At 45.5% G+C, this 26,294-nt stretch overlaps 1 long non-coding RNA gene across 1 annotated transcript; it reads left to right on the top strand.

The window, feature by feature from the left end:
• Positions 1-24,817: 24,817 nt before the first annotated feature.
• LOC121248764 lies at positions 24,818-26,080 on the top strand. Its single transcript, XR_005937511.1, has 2 exons — positions 24,818-24,905; positions 26,016-26,080. It is a non-coding gene; the product is annotated as an uncharacterized LOC121248764 (long non-coding RNA).
• The last annotated feature ends 214 nt before the right edge of the window (positions 26,081-26,294 follow it).

Below are 26,294 nucleotides of genomic sequence, written 5' to 3'. Positions count from 1 at the left end.
CTAATTGACTCATTAATAAAATCATTAATTATAATTATATTAATGATATTACTAACTTAGTACTGCATAACCTAGATCAATTTATACCTTAGTCACCGTTAATGATAGTTAATACATGATGACCTATATTAAAATTTTGATATTTTATATATGGTTAATGAATAATTTGTCCATGGATATTTCATACTTTTAATTTAGGTATCTTACTAAAAAATGTACATAACTATTTTAACTAATATGCTATTGAGAATATTAATAGTATATTTTCACATTTTATGGTATATGATCACAAGTTAGATGAAAATTACATAGTTAAGTTATACAACTACAATCATTTATTTTTTATATATAATTAAAAATATATATTTTTATATAAAAAATAATTTAAATATATATTTATATTTTGGTCGGTCTAGTCCAAAACAAGATACCCCGAGATTGGACCAAAAATAAAAAAATCTATAAAATACTGGATCGAGACCAACCATAACTATTTTCGGTCTAACCGATCAGAACCATTCAGTCTGGTCGGATTTTCTGGTCCAGACCGAAAATTTCACCCGTAATGAACATTTTAAGCGTCCCATCCTTCTTTCTAACAAATAGTACTGGTGCTCTCCAAGGCTACTCGACCTAATAAATTCCTTCGTCAATAGTAATTGATCCATCAGTTCTTTCAACTTTGTTGGGGGGACTCCTATAAGGTGCCTTTTGTATTGGAACTATCCCAAGTCCTAGTTCAATCGAAAATTCAATTTCCTTAAAAGGTGGTAATCCTAGCAACTCCCTGAATACTTTTGGGAACTTGCCCACTACTAGTATTCCTTGCACCTCTTTAGGTTCCTTTTCCTTAAGCACTAAGTGCACTAATTAGGCTTCGGCTCCACTCACCAACTTCTTCTTAGCCTGCGGTGAGGTAATTATTCCTAGCATTGATCGAAACTGCCTTAGAATACTCTGCCTTCTATTCCAAGTGTTCAGAATGCTACCGTTTGTTGTCAGCATTCAATTCTTGGAAAATTCCTACACAACTAGTCCATGCAATGATATCGAAACCCAATAAGTTGAACCTACCAAGTCTGCCTCCACGATGACTCCGCTCATCTCTAAGATCTTGGTGCAAAATTTCATTTCTCCGTTCGGTAGTAACACTACGAAAACCCTCTGCTACATTGGTTCTGCTTGAAGACCGCTTATTCTAGCAACCATAGTGGATACGAATTATTGGGATGCACCCAAGTCAAATAAGGTACTTGCGTATAGTTAAACACTTTTAACTCGTCCTGAAATGACTGAACAACTCGCTTCTTACACTATGCTCCTAAAATTACAAACTAGTTAGCTAAGGTTGGAATCTCATACCTGTGATGACACCTACCTCTTGAGTCTCTGGGGCGTCCTCATCGATTTCTCCTGGAGTGAGGGACTCTTCACTTGTATTTCCTGCCTTTTTGAACATTTCCTATGAAATCATTTCCATGGATCCCAATTCCTTGGATCCCAATTCTCTTGGCATTCCACCATATCGCCACCTCTCCTTGGACCAGATAACTCGTGTATATAGTACCTTCTGACTTTTTGTGCATCCACACACTTCGAAATTCCTCTCAATATCCATAATCCATGTATTTGCCTTCGTTGGTCCTTTAATACCAAAGAATCCTGGGTAATGGTAGACCAGAAATCTTTTAAACATGCACACTCGTTGCTCTTCCCCTAAGATTATTGACTTATTGTATCTGCATTTGGAATTGATAGATAGAGTTCATGTTGCTATTGTGGCACATCCGTGATATGATTAAGCGTCTTAGCTAATTCACTATCTCTCCCGTCACACGATGGATCTCCCTTGTGATTGTCGTAGGTCACTCGCCACGTGGAACTCTCATTCGCATCATATTTTAGTCCTACCACACAATCCAAGCCTATCACTTCCAAGCTTAACTCTCACCTACAACTAATTGGAGTTCCTCCTCGATATAGTTTCAACTGAATAAATACACACATAAAGATAAATAGAAAGAAAAAAAATGAGAAAGCACTCCTAAAAAGTAAGACACAATACCTTTGCATGCTTGTAAAACTTGTAGATGTCCAAGCTGAGTTCCTCCTACATACAGTTTCAATTGAATACCACATACACAACCACACGTACACACCCAAGTAAAAAAAAAAACCTAAGAATAAGCTAAGAAGAAAAACAAGAAAGCTTGCGAGGACCATGAGAAAATATATGAAAGGAGAATAGAAGAATACGAGAAGAAAAGAATGTGAAGAAGGCAAAAGAGAGAAAGAGGAAGAAGTAGACGAAGAAGATGAAAAGGAGGTGAAGGCGAGGAAGAGGGAGAAGGGAGTTGGAGTAGGAGTAAGAGTCTGAGTCGGAGTCGGAGTCGGAGGTGGATGAGGACAAGCAGAAGGAAAAGAATGAGAGGAAAGAGGAAAAGTAGAAGAAGACGATTACGATGATGGAAAATAATGGGAGAAGATGAGAAAAATGAAGAAACAAATTAGAATTTTTAGGTTATAAACATAAATAGTGCTTAGTAAAAGAAAAACTTGGAAGCAAAGCTAAAAGCCATTAGAATGTTGGAAAACACTTCGCCAGAGATGGCTTAGAACCAATAGTTCATTATCTAATGATTTTTCCGTTCTAAAATTCCATCCAAGAGTTATTAGTATTTATCAAAACCGTTCCTATCTAATGGTGGACCAAAAGACAAAGACGTTTTTGAAAAAAAGATGGCTTTTCCCGAATGAAATGAAAATTGGATTCATGTAATAAGATAAAGGTTTCCCATTTGTTAACCTGAAAGATATATGTATTGAAAAAAGTACCTCTTGTGCCTGATTACAAATTACAACTAATTGGAGTTCCTCCAAGATACTTCCTCTAGTGCCTGATTAAACACGCACACCCACATGAACCCAATACCAAAGCAAAATAAGTTGATAAAATGAACAAGAATGCTTTTGAGGAACATGGAAAAATACATGAAAGGAGAAAAGAAGAATACTACAATAAAAGAAGGTGAAAGAAAAAGGTAGAAGAGAGAAAAGGAAGAAGTAGACAAAGAATATGAAGAGGAGGAGAATGTGAATAAAAGGGAGAAAGAAGTAGGAGTATGTGGACAATGGGAGAAGTAGGAGTCTTGAGTGCAGTGTGCCTGTCAAGACCCCATCAAAAACTGCCCTAGGACATGGTCCTAGGCATGCATAGACAACCAAGATTGGGCCACTTCCGGAGTCAAGGCGAACGTCATAGGACTTCCTTATGGGTCTAGTGTATGCCCTAGAAAGATTTCAAGAATGGCAAGGGTCAATTAGAACGTGGCTCACGTTTCCCCTCTTGACCTTGCCATGGTTCAGCCTTGACAGCCCCTTAACACTGCCACTGACATGCCATGACAACCTCTTGACACTGTCGCTGACATGTCTTGATAACCCCATGGCACATACCTTGACACTGTCCCTGACATGCCATAGCACGCCTAGTAGCAGCCCAACGTCCAGCAGAGTGCCCAGCTGCAGCCCAATGCCTATCAGCATGCCTAGCAGCCCCATCAGCATGGCTAGTAGTCAGCCCCAAGCCCACCAGCCTGCCCAGCAGCATCAGCAGGCCATCAGCATGCCAACCCCTGCCATGGCAAGCCCAGGATAGGACCACGGACATGCCATGGCTCCTGCTATGGTGCCCACCTGACATGCACCAAGATAGCCCCACAGGCAACAACCCTACTGCCATGACATGCCCAAGACAGCCCCACTAACATGCCATGGCCCTTGCCATGACATGCCTTTGATAGCTCCACTGATATGCCATGGCCCCTGCCATGACATGCCCTTAACAGCCCAAGGTGAAGGTAGTGACATGCCTCAGCGAGCACCAGCAGCACATGGCATGGCCATCAGCATGCAAGGGCCATGTCAGGATAAGCCTGCATGCAGCACAGCACACGAACGCCTGCGCGCGCAACAGCCCAGCACGCACGGTCAGCGTGCACGCCCAGCGCCAGCGCACGCAGGCTAAAGCGTAGGTCCAGCACCCAGCACCCAGGCCCTTGCCTGGGCCATGCCTGGGTCATGCCAGCCACATGCCAGCCAAGGCCACCAAGGGCCAATGCCATGGCCCCCCATGGGCTCCACACCACTATCACTTGTTTATTTATTTATTTTATTTATCAAGTGACCTATTAGGGTTTCCACTTTGTATTCTCTATAAATAGGACCCTTAGCACATTAGTTTACATCTTTTGAACCTTTGGCAAATTTCTTAAATGGGCAGATTATTGTTCATGAGATCACCCTTTCGGTGCTAGGCACTTGAGCTACTTGGGTGAAATTCGTGAATCCCTAGTAGAGGATCATCACCTTACAATTCGTGAATAGGTATTGAATCGTTTATCTATCAATCTTATGAGTATTTCTTTGTTCCATTCAATTATCTATCCTTGTTCATTTTCCATCTTGTTCATCTACACTTTCTTGCATATCTAAATATCCATATAAATCAAAAAGAGTCTTCATATTCCTTTGTTGAGTCCATTCATCTTTGTGCATTCTTGAATTGGTGGTGAAGTTGTTCATCATTATGTTCTTGAATGTTCATACGTGTTCATCCATATATTTTATTGCATCCATTTTGATCCATTCCATACCACATACTCAACCATCATATTGTTTGTCATTCATGCCATAAGTTTGACACACTTTCCATAAATTGCTTCACTCATTCCATTATGTCCTAGCCGTGAGTCATACTTATCATACTTGGCTTGCCCAACTAGCCGTGAGTCATACTTACCATACTTGGCTTGCCCACATAAATCTTTTCATACCCATAAAACCTAGCCGCCAACCTCAAGTCTCTAAAAGGTAATAATTTCCTTTTAGGAGTCTTGCCTCCATCCACTCACACAAACCCTAGCCAACCATTAAGAGTCCGAATTGGCAACTTTCTTAATTTTAGGAAAGTTGACTTATCACAACCACATCCCTTAATTCTAGGAACTTTCCTAGAATCACTCCATTCCTCAAATCTTTCCATCCCTCCAATCACTCAACCAATCCCTTAAATCTCTCATTCCCTAGAATCACTCTAGTCAACCAAGACATTCTTCACTTACCAAAATCGAAACCATATCCTTCCTTGATAGATTCCTACCACTTAGGAATCTTTCCTCAATCATCTCTATCTTCCAATTCCTCCAAATTCGAAATACATCCATTGCTTAACTCCCAATTCCTAACAACTCTCATGCATCTTACCATCTAGAATCAACCCTAGCCACCTTACCCATCATTCAAATCCTATATTCTTTAGCTTATCCTAGCCAATCCCTAAAGTTAAGGAACAACTCTAGATTCATTCAAACATCTTCCAATCCTACCCACCAATCCCTAGTCTCATCTTCCACATCATTTTCAAATCCTAGCATCTCATCCAAGACTCCAACCCTAATCTATCTCTTCCTAATCTCGAAATCATCCTTAGCCACCACACAAAACCCTAGCTATACTTCACCATACCAACCCTAATCATCATCCAAGAGGCCCCAACATCAAGGGCAATCTTCATGCCATTCCACTTAGCATCAAACACCTATATTCATCACTTAGATTACCCGAACTCATCATCATCACCATTTCACCACTAAACATCATACCTTCATCAACCTAGGTCATACATTGCATTATTGTTCAAAGTCCAAGTAAGAGGGCTAAGGTAATCAGTCATCACAAGGAGAACCAAGGCAAGGACAACCCAATGTTTAGGGACTAGACCGAGGTCCCTAACAGTGCCTTCAAGCACTTTTAGTTGTCTGTGTGCAGTTAGGCGTCTTGATCGGTGTCTTACGATAGGTCTCAATAGGCTGCCAAGCCCCGAGTCGATCGCATTAACATATCCGAGCTTGGTGCTAAAAGGCCTTCCTGGATAGGTTTGGGGTCACGGGCTCAGCACGTGATTCTCCTGCCTAGACTCTTAGCTCAAGGAAGGGTTTCGTCATTGGGCTTGGAGTTCCTGAGCTTGGCCTCTTCAGGGATAGGCCTCTCCCTCACAGTACCACGAGAATTCCTATCACGTGCACGTGGTAGGAATTCCTAATACTTTTAGAAAAAATCTATTCATCATCCCAACTCCCATCATCCCATGATATGACATTAAATGATATGTTCACAAGTGAAATGTAATAAATAATTTCAATCACCTAATGCCACATCATAGGATGATGAAAGGATGATGGAAGTTGGGATGATGAGTAGCATTACTCTTCTCGAGGCCAACTGTTTATGTCGTGTTTCGCAACCCAAGCACTTCCGCGATGACTAAGCTCACACTCCTTGCAAACAAGAAAAAAGGGCTTCAGTGACGTCAAAGGTCACTCCGATGCCAAAGTCAGTGAATGACTCTACGAATAACTTTGAAGTATACTAAGAATATTCAAAAGTTGAGAGAGCTCCCATAGAAGGGATGCCCGTTATTTATACTTGATCCGGGTCCTGAGGGAGGTCGTGGCTTGTCAGGTGTCAGACTTGCGAAAGTGTGTCAGCCAGCGGCTCTGCGGCTGAAAGAGGTCGTGGCGTGTCAGCCATGCTAGGTCTGTCCTACTGTGAGGGAAGTCGTGGTGTGTCAAGTGTCAAACCTGCTACCAGTCATTTCCAGCTGCCACGGAGTGTCAGCCTGCAACTCTAACGGCTGAAGGGGATCGTGGTGTACCTGCTGTGCTAGGCCTGTCCTGCGGCTTTTTGCCAAGGTTGGGTGTCAAGTTGTGGGTGAGCCATCCTTCGTATGCAAGGTGCGCAGTTGCATGTTTGGTTTCCTGACACATGCATTTAGGGCAGTGTGCCTCCGAGCACGTTCAGCCGTCCGTGTGTGCAACTGGGCATCTTGCTGGCGTCCTTTCGTAGGCTGCAGAGCCCCGAGTCGATCTCATTGACATATCCGAGCTCGGCACTAAAAGGCCTTCCCAGATAGGTTTGCAGTCACAGCCTCAGCATGTGATTCTCTGGCCTAGACTCTTAGCTGACGGAAGGGTTTCGTCCGTGGGACTGGAGTTCCTGGGCTTGGCCTCTTCAGGCCTGGTCTCTTCCCTCACAGTACCCCGTGAATTCCTATCACGTGCGCGTGGTGGGAATTCATAATACTTTTTAATTACGTTGTTGCTCGTTCTGCTTCCGGCGCTTCAAGTTCTCAAGGCCAACTATCATTGATGGGGCGCCTTTCCCCTTCTCCCGAAACCATCCCACCTCCCGACTATTGACTTGATGTGCTGGCGCCCTTCCCTTTGTATCCTAGGACTTGATTGGTCCATGCCCCTCACTCTCTCAACACGACGCTTCCATTCCTGTCGTCGCTTCAGGGACCGTGCACCGCATGGCGCTTGCTAACGTCACTACTATCAGTGCTGCTTCGTTTCCCGTGCACTCTCCATCCTGCCTTCTTCTTCTTCACCGATGTGATGGCACCCAAAGTTAATCCCATTCCTCCATATTTTGGGGGGGAAACATTGGGTTTCCTCCATCTCCAGTGATGACCTCAGGGCGTTCCGCTCTAAGTACATCCGCGACTACCTATCTATGCCCGACCATTCGTATACTATCGGGAGGAATTTCTTGGGTAGCATTCCCCCCCCCCCCCCCCCGATGAGGCCTGGCCCTCTCCCCGAAAGCACGCTTCAAGCTTTTCTAGCATCCAGGCAAAGCAACCAAGGGTACGCCATGATTCTCCCCCACAGAGTGGTGAGGCTAGCGGTTCTTCTCCTTTTGGCAATCGTGCTGGGGAATCGGGAAGCCGACCCCAAATGCCTCGTGACCGGGACTTCTCGCGAGTGGAGATTCTGATCCTTCAACAAGGGGAAGCACGACGTCATTCCTTGCTACTGGGCCCTCTACTCTGATGAGGTCTCAGCCAGCTCCTGCAGAACCTTTTCCGGACCCGTTGGTTCGTTCCGTAGAAGAATTAGAGGCCTGTGATCTTAAGGCAGCATTTTTTGCCTCTCTGGCGCATTCCCTACCTTATGCACCTAACCCGAAGCTCCTTCTACTGCAACTCAAAGTTCTGATAAGGCCGCCAAACCTGCTTCTCTAACTATGGGGGTCGTTCCCCCTTTCAGCTGCCTGGCCGAGTAGGGTCGATTGCGGCCCAGACTTTCAAGAGCCTCATGTTTTCATATATCTGAGTGATGAAAATGACTCTGAGGCTCTATCTCCTGTGGTGCCTGGCCACTGCAGCGAGACCTAAGGGTCCCTTCCGATTTTCTCTTAGCAGGTAGCGGTCGCGGGCCCTTCATCTTCTTTCAAGGCAGAGGGGACGCAGGCCCCAGCCTCAACCCTGGACGAGGCTTGCGGTGCCACCACCGAGCTTGCGGGCTAGATGTTGCCACCCTTATTTGCCCAGTTATCTTCCTTCATTTGATATATTTCGCTGTGCCTTCTCCACTCTTCTATTTCTCATACATAAATATATCTTGCAGGCCGCAGCCCAATTGGCCATGACGATTAGTGGGGAGAACTGGGAGAGCTGGAGGAGGCCAACCGGGAGCTCGAGACTTTGTCGCACTTTGGATATTTTAGGTTGAAGATGGCGGCCTGAAGAATAAAGAACCTTAAGATCGAGTGGAAGGATCTGATCAACGAGGTGGTGTAGGTGAAGGAACAAAACCAGCTCCTGGAAGAATTATTGCGCGATTCCAAAGAGGTCTCACCAAACTTCCGAACTGAGCTTGGTCACTCGGGAAATGGAGATGAAGGTCACTCGAAAGTAGTTGGAGTCAAATCGAAAAAGAGCTACGAGAGTCTAGGGAGGAGATAGAGTCTGTCTGAAGGGAGTTGGAGGAATCCCAATGGAATCGGGCTCTAGCTGTTGGACAGCGTTCACAGCTATTGTTCGGGTATTTTAGGCATTCTCAAGAGGCTTAGCACTTAAGAAAGTAACTGCAACAGGCTAAGGCGCGCATCGGATGGCGCGCATCGGTGAGCTTTCACAGTCGGGGATTTAGAAGAACATTGACCTCTTATCCGCAACAACGAGATTGTCGCCTGAAGTCTCGTCTAGAGGACATCGCCAAACTTTCCTCGGAGATTCAATCCCGGATCATGAATGGAAATGCCATCCTAGATGGGCCTGGTCTCACGGCTATCTAGAGGGCCTCGATCGAATTCACAATCACTTGTTGCAGAATCCCGAGCTGGACTTGCACATTTTGTCACTATCCTCCCCTCCTTCTAATTCTGAGGCGCAAGCTTATGTTAAAAACTTTGGGAAGCCAAGGTACCCTATTCCCCCTGAGCACTCCTCAACCTTCTTCGCCCTAATGATGGGCTCGACCTCTCCCCCTCCATCTTCTCCCTTTTCTTTTTAATACATTGTAACCTCATATGGCGCTCCTGACTTTTTTGTAACTATGTATGTTTGGTAATAAATGAAATGAAGACGCGTTTCTTGTAGCTGCTGTTCTTTTGTTTCCTTTTCCCTCTCCCTTTCACTTTTCTTGTTGCGATTGTGACTAGGGTTTTGGATTTACTGGTTGGGGGGTCGGGTCCCGGTCCGAAGACTTGGGGCCCTAATCTGTAGTAAGTCAAGTGACCCATTTTCTTGCTAGTGTAAGGGCCTGGCTTCTTTGACAGGGGGTCGGTACCTAATCGGAAGATTTAGGTCCTTACCCCGTAAGGAGTCAAGGAAAGCATTTTCTTGGGATTGTAAGGGCTCGACTTTGTTGGACTGAGGGTTGGTACCCAGTCCGGAGACTTGGGTCCTTACCCGTAGCGAGTCAAGGGACCTATTTTCTTACGAGTGTAAGGACTCGGCTTTGTTGGATGGGGGGTCAGTTCCGAGTCCGAAGACACCCCACAGCGGGTCAAAGGACCCATCTTCTTGCGAGTGTGAAGACTTGACTTTGTTGGACGGGGGGTCCGTTCCCAGTCCAGAGTGAGACCTTACCCCGTAGCGGGTCAAGGGATCTGTCTTCTTGGGAGTGTAAGGACTCGGCTTTGTTGGGCGGGGGGTCGATTCCCATTGCGAAGACTTGGGACTTTACACCGCAACGAGTCAAAGGATCCATCTTCTTGAGAGTGTAAGGCATCGGCTTTGTTGGACAGGCGGTCGGTACTCAGTCCGAGGAGACTTGGGTCCTTACCCAGCAGCGAGTCAAAGGACCCGTCTTCTTACGAGTGTAAGGACTCGACTTTGTTGGGTGAAGGGTCAGTTCCAGTCCGGAGACTTGGGACCTTACCCCACAACGAGTAAAGGGACCCCGTCTTCTTGCGAGTGTAAGGACTCGGCTTTGTTGGATGGGGGTCGATTCCTAGTCCGGAGACTTGGGACCTTATCTCGTAGTGGGTCAAGGGACCCATCTTCTTACGAGTGTGAGGACTCAACTTTGTTGGATAGGGGGTCGGTTCCCAGTCCGAAGACTTGGGTCCTTACCCCACAGCAAGTCAAGGAACCCGTCTTCTTACGAGTATGAGGACTCGGCTTTGTTGGGCAAGGTGTTAGTTCCCAATCTCGAGACTTGGGACCTTATGTTAGGGACCCCGGTCTTGTCCCTCAACATTAAGTTGACGAGCTCGCCTTGGTGAAGATGGTGACCGAGTGATCTTGCCAACTTGCTTAGCCTTTAACAAAGGGTAGGTGTTTGGGAGATGGAATGATGGAGATGATGGTGGAATTGGGTAGGCTAAGTGTCTCTGGTTTGCAATTCACAATGGACAGCTAGGGTTTGTTCCTTGAGTGTGGCACCAAGTGCGATGGTTAAGGTTGATGAGAGATGGTGAGACTAAGGTTTCGGGTGTGTAGCAATTAGGGTTGCCGAAGTGAGCTATTGGGAGTGAGGGTTGGTGCCAAGGTGGATGGAGGCTAGGGTTTCGGATTGCAAGGCAACTAGGGTTGCCTAAATTGGTGAGTGGGGGATTTTTTGAAAGATTCCTAAGTGGTAGGAATCTTTGGGAAATTCGGATTCGGCTAGAAAGGGAAGTCAATGGTTGACTTGAGTGATTTTAGAGATGAGAGATTTAAGGGATTGAAAGGGATTGTCAATTCCTTAAATTAAGGGATTTGAATTTGAAGAAGTCAAGACTCCTAGAAGGAAAGAGTTTCCTTATAGAGACTTGAGGGTTTCGGCTATGGCAACTAGGGATGGAAGAGGGGCAATTAGGGAATCGCTGAATATGGAAAGTGAGGATTAGGGTTAAGGTTTTATGTAAGTGGAGTCAAGGTATGTTATGGCAAGTGGACTAGGGCAAACACTCCAAGGGCCGACACTTAAGTGTTTAGATGGATCAAGACAATGAGCACAAGAAGAACACAATGTAGTCTCAAGAACACTTCAAGAACACTTAAAGACCAATGCACATAAATTAACAAGAACAATGAAGAGACAATGGAAGACAAGAGAATGAATGAATAATACCCATAAGATTGATAAATCCAATCACACTTATTCATGATTGCAAAGTGTGATTCTCTTCTTAGGGATTCACGAATTGCACCTCAAAGAACCCAAGTGCTAAGTACCGAAATAGTTGATCTCAAGAACAAAGCCGTCCAAAAGGAATTTGTCAAAAGATGTAAAAGAAAAGACTAAGGGTCCTATTTATAAGAGTTACAAATTAGAAATCCCCAATAGGTCCCTTGGAAATAAATAAATTAAATAAAAGAAAATAACATAGTGGCATAGGCCAAGCTGGCTGCGGCATGCATGAGCCCATGGTGGGCTAGAATGGTGCGTGGTGGCCTTTGGTCTGGTCCATGGCTAGGTGGCACAACATGGTTTGCTGATGAGCATGGCTTGGTGCCATGCAAGCCCTGCTGGAGGTGAGCCATGTATGCGTGCTGCATGGCTCAGGCTGGTGGCCTGGCCGTTTGGTCCGCATGGCCCAGGTTGGTGGCCTGGGCGCTGAAACTGCAAGGCATGGGCTTGAGCCATGCGCTGAATGGCATGCTTGGTGGGCATGCCACTGGCCTAGCCTGCAAGGCATGGGCTGGAGCCGTACACTGGATGGCATGCCTGCGAAGGCATGCCATTAACCACACTGGTGTGCGGCGTGGGGCGCATGCAAGGGCTTGCTCGTGGCTATGCGGAAGGGCTTGCGCAGGGGTGTGTGTAGGGATCCTCGCATGGGTGAGCCTAGAGGCACTGTTAGGGACCTCAGTCAAGTCCCTAAACACTATGATCTTCACGCCAAGGGTATCCTTGTGATGACCAAATCTTCGTTCCTCTCTTGCTTGATTCTCGACAATAGTGACCAAGATGATCACTTTGGTATGGTGAGATTAGGTGTTTAGGCTTGAATTGATGTATGGAATGGTAGAAAGGTTAATGGAGTGTAAGTCCTCAAAGGTGGAAAGGGGCGCACGACAATGGGGTAACTAGGGTTGGCGCCATTTTGGGGTTTAGGGTTAGGGTTTGGAAGATGGTGTTGGGCAGCTAGGGTTTGTAATTAGGGTTTGGGAATTAGGGTTTGGAGATGGGCGGCTAGGGTTGGACGGCCACAAGGAGTTTGACTTGTGTGATTGATTGAGAGACGGTTCCTAAAATCATAGGACTCAATAGGGAGGGGATATGCCCGGCTATGGGAAGTTGATTGGGTCAAATAGGGTTCTTAAATTATAAGAACACCAATTTGGAAAGGAAAGTGAGCAGCTAGGTCAATCCCAATATGGCTAGTGATTGCTGAAATTGAGAGGAGTGTAGCAAGAGTGATGTGTTTGGTTAGGGCACAAAAAGATGAGGCAACAATTATGGAAAGTTGACAAACACTAGGATTGGTCGAAAATATGGATTGGATGGATTGGAAAAGCAAATGGATGAAGAACACCAAAAACACAATGAATGACACTCAAGAACAAAGCAAAAATACTTATAAATTTGAATGAACAAATGACAATAATCCAACAAATGACTCATGGATTGCACAAGTGTTGAATAAACCTCATATATTAATCAAATGATAAAAACATAGATGACACAACTTGGATTCATGAATTGCACCAAGTTGTAAGAACAAGATAATGAATCACACCTATTCAATGAATTGCAAGGTGTGATCCCCTCTTTGGGATTCACAAATTTCACCCAAAAAGCCCAAGTGCAATGTCACCGTTTATGATCTCTCAAACAATAGTCTTCCCTCTAGGAAATTTGTCAAAAGATTCTAAGGCAAGTGAATGATGTCCTATTTATAAGCAATACAATTTGGAAACCCCTAATAGGTCCCTTGAAAATAAATCAATTTAAAGAAATAAACATGATAGTGGCATGGACCAAGCTTGGACATGGCATGCATGGGCCCATGGTGGGCTAGGTTGGTGCATGGTGTTCTCTGGGCTGGTCCATGGCTAAGTGGTGCAGCATGGCTTGCTGATGGTGAGCCATGTGTGTGTGCTGCATGGCCCAGGCTGGTGGCCTACGCACTGACTCTGCATGGCCCAAGCTGGTGGCTTGGGCGTTGAGGCTGCAAGGCATGGGCTGGAGTCATGCACTGGATGGCATGCCTGGTGGGCATGCCACTGACTTCGCTGGTGTACGGCAGGTGGGCTCGCAGTGTTGTGCTATACGTGGGCGCGCACACGCTTAGAGGCTGTGCAGCGCATGGGCACGCGCATGGCCTTGCAGAACCTAGGCGGGCAGGGCCATGCAACACATAAGAATGCGCACGGGCTTGCGCAATGGGTAGCGCATGGGCGCACGGCGTAGGGCTGCGCGCAATACAACGTGAATGGGCGTGCGGCGCAGTGCTGCGTGCATGAGAGTGCGTGCACACGCCAAGCCACGTGTGGCTACTAACCTAGTTGGGTGCCCCCAGCGTGTTAACGTGTGGGCCAAGACATGCATGTAGGTTGGCCATGGTGCTCTGCCCTTGCCACCCAAGGACAGTGCCAAGGCATGTCCCGAGGCCACTTTTCTAGGGGTTTTAACAACTTACCCAGCAACGAGTCAACCATCTTCTTGCAAGTGTAAGGACTAGACTTTGTTGAACGGGGGTCGATACCTAGTCCTAAGACTTGGGTCCTTACCTCGCAACTAGTCAAGGGACCCAACTTTTTGTGAGTGTAAGGACTCGACTGTGTTGGGCGAGGGTCGGTTTCTAGTCTGGAGATTTAGGACCTTACCCTACAGTGAATCAAGTGACCCATCTTCTTGCAAATGTAAGGACTTAGCTATGTTGGCCAGGGAGTCGTCTCCCAATCTATAGACTTGAGACCTTACCTTGCAGTGAGTCAATGGATTCGTCTTCTTGCGAGTGTAAGGACTCGGCTTTGCTGGCCGGGGGGTTGGCTCCCAGTCGGGATACATGGGAGCTTACCCCGCAAGCTCATTTTTATTCATATATATATATATATATATATATATATTTTAAACAACAAGAGATTTGAGATGAACATCCAGGCGCCACATTCATTCACGGTCGTTCGTACAGAGTATCACAATATACTTCTATACATAATACTTCAGTGTTTGGTGTTCTAGGGTGGGGTAGCTTGTGTCCCTGGCTATTTTTGAGGTGGTAGGAACCGGGTCAGTTGCTCGCAGTCACTACATAAGGGCCTTCCCATCTTGGCCCCAACTTCCCCTCTTTCGGGGCAGTTATCTCAGTCTATCGTAGCACCAGGTCACCTACCTTGAAGGAGCGTGACCTAACCCATCTGTTGAAGTATTGGTCCGCCTTCCATTTGTTATTCGTCGTCCGGACTGCTGCTTCTTCTCTCCTCTCCTCCAGGATATCTAAGTTCTCAGCTAGCCTTTCGTTGTTTGTGTCCGGGTCAAAATATTGGACACGGAATGTGGGGAGTTCGACTTCCGCTGGAATTACTACTTGGCTACTGTAGGTAAGGCTGAAGGATGTCTCCCCGGTGGGAGTCCGAACAGTGATCTGGTAGCCCACAACACACTTGGGAGCTCTTTGGCCCATGCTCTTTTGTGCACCAAAATTATTTTCTTAAGGGTGGAGAGGAGAATTTTGTTGGTTGCCTCGACCTGTTCGTTGGCCTGAGGATGTCCTAGCGAGGAGTACTTCACTTTAATTCGAGCTCTGCGCATCATTCCTAATAATGTGTGCGGTCGAACTATCTTCCACTGTCCAATATGAAGTTTTGTGGTATGCTGAATCAGTAGACCACAGACTTCCGTAAGAATTTCGTGATGGTTCTGCAGGTAATGCTCGCAAGAGCCTCTACTTCGACCCATTTTTGTGAAATAATCAACCGCAATAAAGACAAACTTGGCTCCTCCTCTTGCTGCAGGGAATGGGCCAATCGGGTCCAGGCCCCACTGGGCGAAGGACCACGGGGCTGTGATTGATGTCAGCTCCTTCGTTGGGTAGTGCAGAATCAACTCGTGCTCCTGACACTTTGGGCACAGTAATATCCGACTCGAGTTACTCTCGTAGCAAGAGCACTCCCTCCTAAGTTGCTTCCACAAATCCCTTCGTGAATTTCTGTTAGCATGTATTAGGCTTCATTCGGTGAGAGAGGCATATGAGGAATGACTCAGAAAAACCTCTCTTTGTACAGGGCTCCTTCCAACATGGTGAACCAGGCCGCCCTGTTCTTGACCATTCGTGCTTCTTCCGAGTCATTGGGCAGCTACCCTTTCTGCAGGAATTTCTAGATATTTGTTGCCCACTCGGGAGGTGTTGGGGCCGTGACAGACACCTCCACTCCGATGGAAGGGGAATCGACCATCCTGACTACGATGTGTTCTAGAAGCGGGAGTTCTTCCTACCCTGACGCAACCCTCACTAGACAATCCACCTTCTGGTTTTCTCCTCTTGGCACCTGTTGGATGCTGAAGTAGCGGAAGCGGTCGCGCTCATTGCAGACCAACTTGAGATACTTCTTTAGCCCCCATCATGGCGAATTGCCCTAGTAACCGTGCTTGGGAATCCACCCTCACTTCTATTTCTTCAACTCCTAGTAATCGTGCAACTGTCATTCCGGCCAAGAGCGCTTCATACTTAGCTTCATTATTGGTCGTTTTGAAGGTCAACTTGATTGCATAGTTATGTTCCTCTCCTTACATGGAGATGATGTGCATCCCTACTCCTCTGCCAGCCTAGCAAGACGAGCTATCGACATAGACTTGCTAGGGCATTCCTTGGGGTGCGTTCAAAACTTCTTCCAGAAAATTGGTGAACTTGGCAACAAAATCTACTAACACTTGTCCTTTGATTGCGGCTCGAGGCCAATACTCCATGTCGAATTTATTGAGCTCGATCGCCCACTTTGCAAGTCATCCCGAGGTGTCTGGCTTCTGCTGTACCTTCTTGATGGGGAGATTAGTGAGTACTTTCATCGGGTGGGCCTGGAAATACTACCATCTCCTGGCCGCGATGACTAGGGCGAATACTAACATCTCCGTTTGAGGGTACCTTGCTTCTGCTCCAAGGAAGGCCCGCTCATGTTGTAGACTGGCCACTACCATTCTCCACGTCACGGACAAGTATGGCTAATACCATGTGTGGTGATACTACTAGGTATACCATCAGAGTCTCCCCGGGTCTAGTTTGACTGAGCATTAGGGGATGACTCAGATACAATTTCAAATCGGTGAAGGCTTTTTTGCACGTCTCATCCCACCCCTAGCTTTCTCAGGACTTTGAATAAGGGGTCGTCACCAGTCGGTTGATTGAGCGATGAAATGGTTCAGCACTACTACTCGCTTAGCTAGCCTCTGGACTTCGTGAAGGCTGCGAGGGGAATGCATTCCTAACACTGCTTCCACCTTTCCTGGGTTCGCCTCAATCCCTCTCTCAGAGACCATGAACCCTAAAAACTTACTCGTCTCCACTCCGAACGCACACTTCAAAGGGTTCAACTTCATTGGGTATCACCGAAAGACGGAAAATGCTTCTCGTAAGTTGGCCAAATGTTGTCCGGGCTCTTTGCTCTTCACTAACAAGTCATCTACGTACACCTTCAAATTTCGGTCGATCTGTTGTTTGAACATTTAATTGACTAGTCGTTGGTAGGTTGCCCCCACATTCTTGAGGCCAAATGGCATTACTTTGTAGCAGTAGAAGCCTCGGTCTGTCATGAACGTGTCTTCTCCTCGTCATTCAGGTTCATCCTGATCTGGTTATACCCAGAATATGCGTCCATAATGCTAAGGAGGGTATGCCCACCGTCGAGTCCACAATCAGGTCTATGCATGGTAAGGGGAAGCTGTCTTACGGGCAAGCTTTATTCAGGTCGATGAAGTTGACACACATCCGCCACATCCCCGTTGGCCTTCTTTACTAGAACTACATTAGATAGCCATTCTGGATAATGGACCTCCCAGATGAACCTTGCCATTAGGAGACGGTCCACCTCCTCACCATCACTGCATATTTCTCGGCGCTGAAGGTTCTCCATTTATGCTTAACTCTCTAAGCCACTAGATCAACGCAAAGCCAGTGCTCAATGATAGAGTTGTCAATCCTTGGCATATCCTTATGGCTCCAAGCGAACACGTCCAGGTGTTTTGCTAGGAGGGATATCAGCGCCGCTCTCATCTCCAAGCCCACCTTAGTCCCGATCCAGACCTTTCATGCTGGTGTCAACTGGTCAACTACAACTAGCTCCAAAGGCTCATTGGGTTCTGCTTGCCGAAGAGCCTGTTCATCACGAATCTCTTCATCCCATTCAGTCAGGGGTGGATGTGAACTCAGCTTGGGTGCTTCAACTCTCAGTTGTAGCATTCTCGGGCTAGGACTTGCTCACCGCGAACTTCGCCCAACCCTGAGTCAATGGGGAACTTCATTTTCAAGTGATAAGTAGATGTTACTGCCTTTAAAATATTCATGGCAGGGTGCCCTAGTATGGCATTGTATGAGGATGGAGCCTTGAGGACTAAGAAGTTGGACATGATGGCCGCAGTTTTGGGAGCCTTCCCTGCCAATACTAAAAGGGTGATGGCTCCCATTGGTTGAACAACGTCTCCTGTGAAGCCCTTGAGTAGCATTGGAGCAGAACGCAGTCAGTGTAGGCTGATTACCATCTTCACAAAGGATTCCCAAAACAAGATGTCTGCCGAACTGCTGTTGTCGACTAAGATCCTCTGGGTTTTGAAGTTGCCAGTTGCATTGTTACCACCAGTGCATCGTCATGCTGTGGACGATGCCTTCTTTGTCTCTTGTGTCGAAGGTTATCGTGGGCCCTCCAGTACACTGTGGGGGCCAGTTTGCAACTTTTTTAGTGGCAAACACTTCCTTGTACCACACCTTCCAGGCATGTCCTTTTCGGGCTGATGAAGTTGTCCCGCCTCAGGATACTCCCTGATGATTGTGCTGATCTCCCCGAGTGGCCTATTCTCTGCCTGATCTATGCGGAAGAAGGCGTGGGGGTCCCCGGCAGGGTGCGAGTCCATAAAGGCAGGGAACGAGGGATGAAACCGGAGGAGTCCTCTGACTGGTGCGTCTGATTACGCTGGTCTTTCTCCCTCAGCCCTCTTTAGAGTGTAGCGGTCACGTGTGTTGTGCCGGTTATTCATGTGGAACTCACAATATGGGTGATTTTCCTAATCTCGGGGTACTACCTTTGGGGGCCCGTGCACCGATTCCCTTCCACGTCCAAGTTCTTGTGTGCACGGCTTCCCCATTGGGGATGTACTGGCATTTCTCCCCTGATCTTCGTATTTGACGCTCATCTCTTTCCCTAGTCGTGGCCTCCTCGAGGGCTTGCCGCCTTCCGACCTGCTCGCTCCATCTCGAATTGTCGTGGGGCAGTCAGGGCTTCGAGTGTATCTTCAGCATTGATGAATCCATATGCCCGGTCCATGAACTCCCTTAATGTTGCAGAAGTCTTTCGCGCTGTCTTCGACATGAACAGATTGAGAGGCCAAATTCCTCCTAGGAGGGTCGCCAACGTGATCTTCTCGTCTTAGTCGTCGATGGTCATACGCTCCTAATTGAACCGAGCGAGGTATGACTTCAGGTACTCACCATCACGCTATTTAACAGTCAAGAGGTAAGTTGCCAGGCGTCTCCTTTTCTAACTTGCCAGGAGTTGTGCCATGAAGAGTCGGGCAAGCTCTGAAGCTATTTATCGTTCCTGCTGTCAGCGACCCAAACCAGATCTGGGCAGCTCCTCTCAGCGGTAGTGGAAACGCTCAACAGGAAACTTCCCTGGGAAACATTCATGTGGGCTTTGAATGTCTCTAGGTGCTCCAGTGGTTCTTTGGACCCTTCGTACATTTCCATCTAGGGGACCTTGAACTTGAGGGAAAGTGGCACTGCCATGACCCCTGCGCTATATGGGAAGTCGATGCTGATGAGTAGCTGGTCAACTGTGGATGGCTTGTCTATCTTCTTAACCATCTCCGCGCATTTATCCCCAAGCTCTCAGATTTGAACGTGCATCTTGTGTCTCTCTTCCTCCACCACGGCGTACGCAAGGACCCACCTCGAATCCTCGTGTTCGTTGCCACTATGCTCTAGGCCACGCACTAGCTCTTCATTGGTGCGCTTGAGGGCCACATTCTCCTGTCCTAGCATCCTAACTTCTTCCGTCAGTTTCCTTACTGTCTCCTCCATGCTCACAAGCCTTGCTTCCATCGTCCCTTCCTTATCATCTCCCCTTCGTGTAGCTTCTGACCACCGAGTGGCTGCCGGCATACGAAGTATACGCTTTTATGGAAAATTCATCTCACAGACGGTGCCACTATTGATGTCATGTTTCGTAGCCCAAGCACTTCCGCGATGACCAAGCTCACGCTTCCTATAGACAAGGAAAAAAGGCTCTGGTGATGTCCGGGGTCACTCCGATGCCAAAGTCAGTAAACGATTCTCTACGAATAACTCTGAAGTATTGTAAGAATAATCAAAAGTTGAGAGAGCTCCCATAAAAGGGATGCCCGTTATTTATACCTGATCTGGGTCCTGAGGGAGGTCGTGGCTTGTCAGGTGTCATACCTGCTTCCACTCATTTCCTATTGCCACAGTGTGTTAGCCCGTGGCTCTGGTGGCTGAAGGAAATCATGGCATATCAGTCATGCTAGGCATGTCCTGCTGCTGAGGGAGGTCATGGCGTGTCAATATCAGACTTGCTACCACTCATTTCCTGCTGCCATGGTGTGTCAGCCCGTGGCTCTGTGAGGTGAAAGGGATCGTGGCATGTCAACCGTGCTAGGCCTATACTACAACTTTCTGCCAAGGTTGAATGTCAAGTTTTGGGCGAGCCATCCTTCGTACGCGGGGTGCGCCGCTGCGTGTTGGGTTTCCTAACACATGCATTTGAGTGCAGCATGCCTCTGGGCACGTTCAACCATCGGTGTGTAGCTGGGCGTCTTGCCTGGCATCCTACGGTAAGTCTTGGTAGGCTGCCAAGCCTCTAGTCAATCGCATTGACATATCCAAGCTCGGTGCTAAAAGGCCTTCATGGATAGGTTTGCGGTCACAGGCTCAACACGTGATTCTTCAGCCTGGACTCTTAGCTCACGAAAGGATTTCATCCTTGGGCCATGAGTTCCTGGGCTTGGCCTCTTCGGGCCTGGGGCCCTCAAGGATGAGCCCTACAGGGATGGACCCCTCTCTCACAAGTTGAGAAGAAGAACAAGAAAGTTTTCTAGGAACATGAGAAAATACATGACAAGAGAATAGAAAAAGAATGCGAGAAATAAAGAAGGTGAAGAAAGCAGATGAGAGAAAAAGGAAGAAGTAGACGAAGAATATGAAGAGCTTCCCAAAGAAGAGGGAGAAGGGAGTTGGAGTAGGAGTCCGAGGTGGAGGTGGAGGTGGAGGTGGAGGTGGCGGAGTAGAAGAAGATGAAAAAAATGATGATGGTGGAGAACAGGAGAAGATGAGAAAATGAAGAAAAAAATTAGAATTTTTAGGTTAATTTCATAAACATATATATTCCCTAGTAAAAGGAAAAATCAGAAGCGAAGAGTACATTATACTAAAAAAGAGCATTATAACAAAAATAAATATTGATAATATATTATACGTTATTGAAGTCATCAAAATGTTGGACGCGACTTCTCCAACAAAGTTCATGGACCTTTATATGATAGAACAAAGACCAAAATATATTTAAACAAAGTTTCTAGGTAATATTGAAAGTGACTGCTCCAATATATTCCTTGTCAGTTATTGTCTATAATACAGGAAAAAAAAACAATTACCTTGCAAAGTAGTACATGTATTGAAAAAAGCACCTTTATAGCTTGATTACAACTAATTGGAGTTCCTTCTAGAGACATTTTCAACCAAATAAACAACACATATTTATAAATAGAGAGAAAAAAAAAATGAGAAAGCACTACTAAAAAGTAAGAAACAATACATTGTACGTAGATACAAACACATGCACACGAACACACACCCTTGCGCATGCACACCCAAACTCATGCGCGCAAACCCGCTCACAATGAATAATAACACATAGTTTCAAAATAACACAAGCCCAAAACCACAAGCACATGCAAACACGGATGCACACCGACCTACCCATCCACCAACATGCACATGAACACACACCCACATATCCAAAAGCAAAGCAAAATTGATGAATATTTCATTTTTTCCCAAGTAAAAGGAATAATTACTGAATAATTATAGAAGTAGAGAGTATCTTATACCATAAAAGAACACTATAACAAAAACAAACAATAACAAATAAATTATAGATGCCATCAGAATGTTGGACACAACTGCTAAATATACCACACACAAGCACACAACCACGCGCACACATGAACAAGGACGCCCATTGACCCACACACACACTCACCCTTGCACATGCACGCACAACCACACCCACACTCACACGCACCCAAAGCAAAGCAAATGAGGAGGAGAGGAGGGAATGCGAAGAAATGAGAGTATGGAGTTAGAGCTAGAGTAGGAGAAGGACGAGGATGAAGAGCTGGTGGAAGATAAGAAGAAGATGAAGAGAATGCATAGAAGAGTGACAAGGGAGTTGGAGTAGGCATAGGAATCGGAGTTGGAGTTGGAGTAGGAGTAAGAGTAGGAGTCAGAGTAGGAGAAGGAGAAGGAGGAAGGAGGAAAAAGGAAGGAGTTGGTGGTGGAAGGATAAGAAGAAGATGAAGAGAATGCGTAGAAGAGTGAGAAGAGGGGTTGGAGTTGAAGTTGGAGTAGGAGTAGGAGTAGAAGTAGACGTAGGTAGAGGAGGAGGAGAAGAGGAATGATTAGAAGAAGATGAAGAGCATAGAGGGAAAAGGGAGTTGATGTAAGTGTCGTAGTCAGAGCTAAAGTCGGAGTGGAAGTTAGAGTTGGAGTTGGAATAGGAGTAGGAGTAGGAAGAGGATGAGGAAGGAGGGGGAGAAGTAGAAGCAGAAGGAGAAAAAGTAAATGAAGGAGTAGTAGAAGAAGATAATGAAAATAAAGACGACGACGACGGAGAATGGGAGAAGATGAGAAAAATGAATGAGAAAATTTATAATTTTTAGGTTTAAAATAAATTTAAATAGTCCCTAGCAAATGAAAAATTACTAAAGCAATGAGTACGCTATACCAAAAAAAAAACATAATTTTAAAAGTAAACATTGAGAAATAAATTAAACCTTATTGTAGCCATCAAAATGTTGGATGCGACTGCTATAGTAAAATTCATGCACAAAGCTTCTTATATGATTGAACAAAGGTAAAAAAATATGTTCATTGTCATAGATATTACCTATAATGCGAAAAACAAACAAAAAAATCTATTGTTTTGCAAAATAGTGTACATGTATTAAAAAAACAGCTATAGAATGCTGACTATTAATTGGAGTTCCTCCAAGATATAGTTTCAATGAAGCATTACTAAATAGTAATAGAAATTACCTTTGCATGCTTGTAGAACTTATCGATGTCCAAGTTGAGCTCCTCGTACATACAATTTCAATCGAATACTACACACAAGCAAACCACCACGCGCACACGCGAACAAGGACGCACACTCACCCACCCACCCACACGCACACAAACACGAGAATACCTACTACTCCTGCACATGCACTCACACTCACACACACCCAAAACCAAAGCAAAATAAAGAGGATGGGAACGCGAAGAGATGAGAGTAGGAAGTTCGAGCAGGAGTAGGAGGAGGAGGTGGTGGTGGAAGAATGAGAAAAATATGTAGAGAATGCATAGAAGAGTGAGAAGGGAGTTGGAGTAGGCGTAGGAGTTGCAATCGGATAAGGAGGAAGAGGAGAGAGGAGGAGGAGGAAGGAGTAAAGAGGAAGGAGGAAAGAGGAGAGGAGGTGGAAGGATGAGAATAAGATAAAGAGAATGCGTAGAAGAGTGAGAATGGAGTAAGAGTAGTAGTAGGAGTGGGAGTAGGAGAGGAGGATGAGGAGCAGAGGAAGGATGTGATGAAAATCAAGAGTGTTAGAGGAGGGAGAAGGGAGAAGGGAATTGGAGTAAGCGTAGCAGTGATAGTCAGAGTAGAAAGAGGATGAGGAAGGAGGATGAGACGGAGAAGCAGAAACTGAAAGAGAAGAGGAAGAAGTAGATGAAGAAGATGATGAAAATGAAGACGTGGACGATGATGGAGAATGAGAAAATTACTAAAGCAAAGAGTAGAATGAGAGAAGATGAGAAAAATGAATGAGAAAATTTATAATTTTTAGGTCAATAAAATAAATTTAAATAGTCCTAAGTAAATAAAAATTACAGAAGCAATGAGTACGTTATACTAAAAAAGAACATAATTTTAAAAGTAAACATTGATAAACAAATTATACCTTATTGAAGCCATCAGAATGTTGGACGTGACTGCTACAGTAAAATTCATGCATGAAGATTCTTACATGATGAAATACGTTCCTTGTCATAAATATTGCCTATAATGCAAAAAACAAACAAAAAAAAAAAGTCATTGCTTTGCAAAATAGTACATGTATTAAAACAACACCTATAGAGCCTGATGACCACTAATTGGAGCTTCTCTAAGATACTGTTTCAACTGAGTAAATAATACACAAAGATAAATAGAGAAAAAATGATGAAGCATTCCTAAATAGTAATAGACTTACCTTTGCATGATTGTAGAACTTGTCGATGTGCAAACTGAGCTCCTCCAACATACACAATTTCATTCAAAACTCACAAACAAGCACACAACACACACGCAAACAAAGACGCACCCTCACTCACCCACTAACACGCACACGAACACCTACCCCTGCACAAGCACTCAACCACACCCACCAAAGCCAAAGCAAATTCAAGAGAATGAAGAGAATGCGAAGAGATGAGAGTAAGGAGTTGGAGCAAGAGTAGGAGTCAAAGGAAGAGGAGGAGGAGGTGGTAGTGGTGGAAGACTGAGAGGAATATGAAGAGAATAAGTAGAAGAGTGAGAAGGGAGTCGGCGTAGTAGGCGTAGGAGTCAGAGGAGGAAGAAGAAAGGAGGAAGAGGAAGGAGGAAGGAGGAAGAGGTGGTGGAAGGATGAGAAGAAGATAAAGAGAATGCATAGAAAAGTGAGAAGGATGTTGGAGTAGAAGTAGCAGTAGCAGTAGCAATAGCAATAGAAGGACGAGGATGAGGAGTAGAGGAAGGATGAGATGAGATGAAGATGAAGAGGATAGAGGGAGAAGAGAATTGGAGTAAGTGTAGCGCCCTCGACCCTCCCGTGTTATTTTTGTGGAGTTCGTGACACCGGGATGATGACCACACGGATCACGCACCCCAACAACCAATGCATAGAGTGTGTACAACATGCAATAAGTGTACAAAAATATTCGCAACAGAGAAATAAAAAGGTCTTTCTTACTAAGTACCAGAATTTGTTCAAAACAGTAAAATAACTTTACAAGGATTATACAGTTATCCGACAGATAAATTAAAAACAGGAAATAACATAAGGAAAACAAATCCCATAACGCTGAACAATAACTCAACAACACAGACCTCCGACGGAGCTGATCCCTCGGGTTCATACTCGGGCTCTACGTCAGACTCTACAGCACCAAAAGACGGAACAGTAAGGTAAAACACCATAATGAGATTATGACATCTCAGCAAGTAATTAACCAAAACAACATCTAAAAAATTTAAAACATATTAATAAATTCACGCGTCCTCATACCAACAAATAATACAGAAAACAATATCCACATTTCTTTTTCCCAAAAATACTCTTTTTAACAACTCACGCCAAAAATCTCATTTTGGCCCAGTCATAACTATTATTTTATTATGCATGCACCACGGTCTCCCCTATGGACCGTCCGCACACACTGGCCCTCATCGTCACATCACGGGTAACGTCTGTGCATGAGACTTCATAACGAGCGATGCCCAGTTTCGCACCCAGCGTGTACATGGTCAGCATCCTCTAACCTCGCCAGCCAAAAGGTCACGGAATCGGTACGAGAGCGTTACCGTCTGTTCCCGTCGTCGCCAAGCGACAACTCAGGGGACTTCACGTCAGTCTGTTATGCTCCCGAGTGACCAAAGGAGCTTCATCGAGATAATGCCACATCTCGGCTTGGGGTCGTGATACACACGCACCAAATATTTAGTCTCAATTCCAACAGACAACGTGACATCATAGCACAATTTATTATAAACGATAAATATGCATTACAACAGTTTATTGGAATAAATAATAAAACAACTCATTTACATAAAATAACACTCCATTTACAATTATATAGTTTCACAAATACATAAGTAATCTCAACCTCAAATCCGACCCAAGGCCCAACACCAAAACCAACTACAATCACAACCCAACACTTCAACGGCCCAAGGCCCAATTTCCATCAAACCAACAAATCAATAGTTTTACAATTGAAAATTACAACATTATAATTATAAAGAAGGAAAATTACATACACACAAAGTTAGAAAAAATCTGAAAGATCACTCGAAAGGGCGTTGCTCAAGGTGGCGGCACAACAGCAATTTCCAACAATTCACCAAAACCGATTGTAATACACAATTTTAGAACAAAAACAAGCACAGCCAGACTACAAGCTTTCGGATTAACCACCAAAAATTAAAGAACAAAACTTTAAACACGAAGAGAAACAAGAAGCTTAAACGAGAGAGGAAGATGAGGATTCTCGGGGGATTTTATTTGCAGAAGCCGTGGCCTTTAAATAGGCCAAGTGTGGCGGTTTGCAAGGCATGCGTGTCGCACGGGTGGAAGAAAAGTAAAAACGGCAGCAAGCCGTGGAGGAGAGGTGGCATTTCGCACGAATGCGTGGCACAGCAGCTGGACAGCGCACCACGGAATCTACTGCCTCACGACACCGAGTAGCCCAAGCAAGAAGGAGGTGGTGGCCGTGGGGCGATGGCTTGCCAGCAAGCCTTCGATGCTCAAGCAGAGTGACACCGAGAAAGACCAAGGAAGGAAGAGGTGGCG

This window comes from Juglans microcarpa x Juglans regia, chromosome 2D, assembly GCF_004785595.1.
Source record: "Juglans microcarpa x Juglans regia isolate MS1-56 chromosome 2D, Jm3101_v1.0, whole genome shotgun sequence".
NCBI lineage: Eukaryota > Viridiplantae > Streptophyta > Magnoliopsida > Fagales > Juglandaceae > Juglans > Juglans microcarpa x Juglans regia.
The sequence above is the reverse complement of the archived record's forward strand: the minus strand, read 5'-3'. Positions and strand labels throughout refer to the sequence as shown.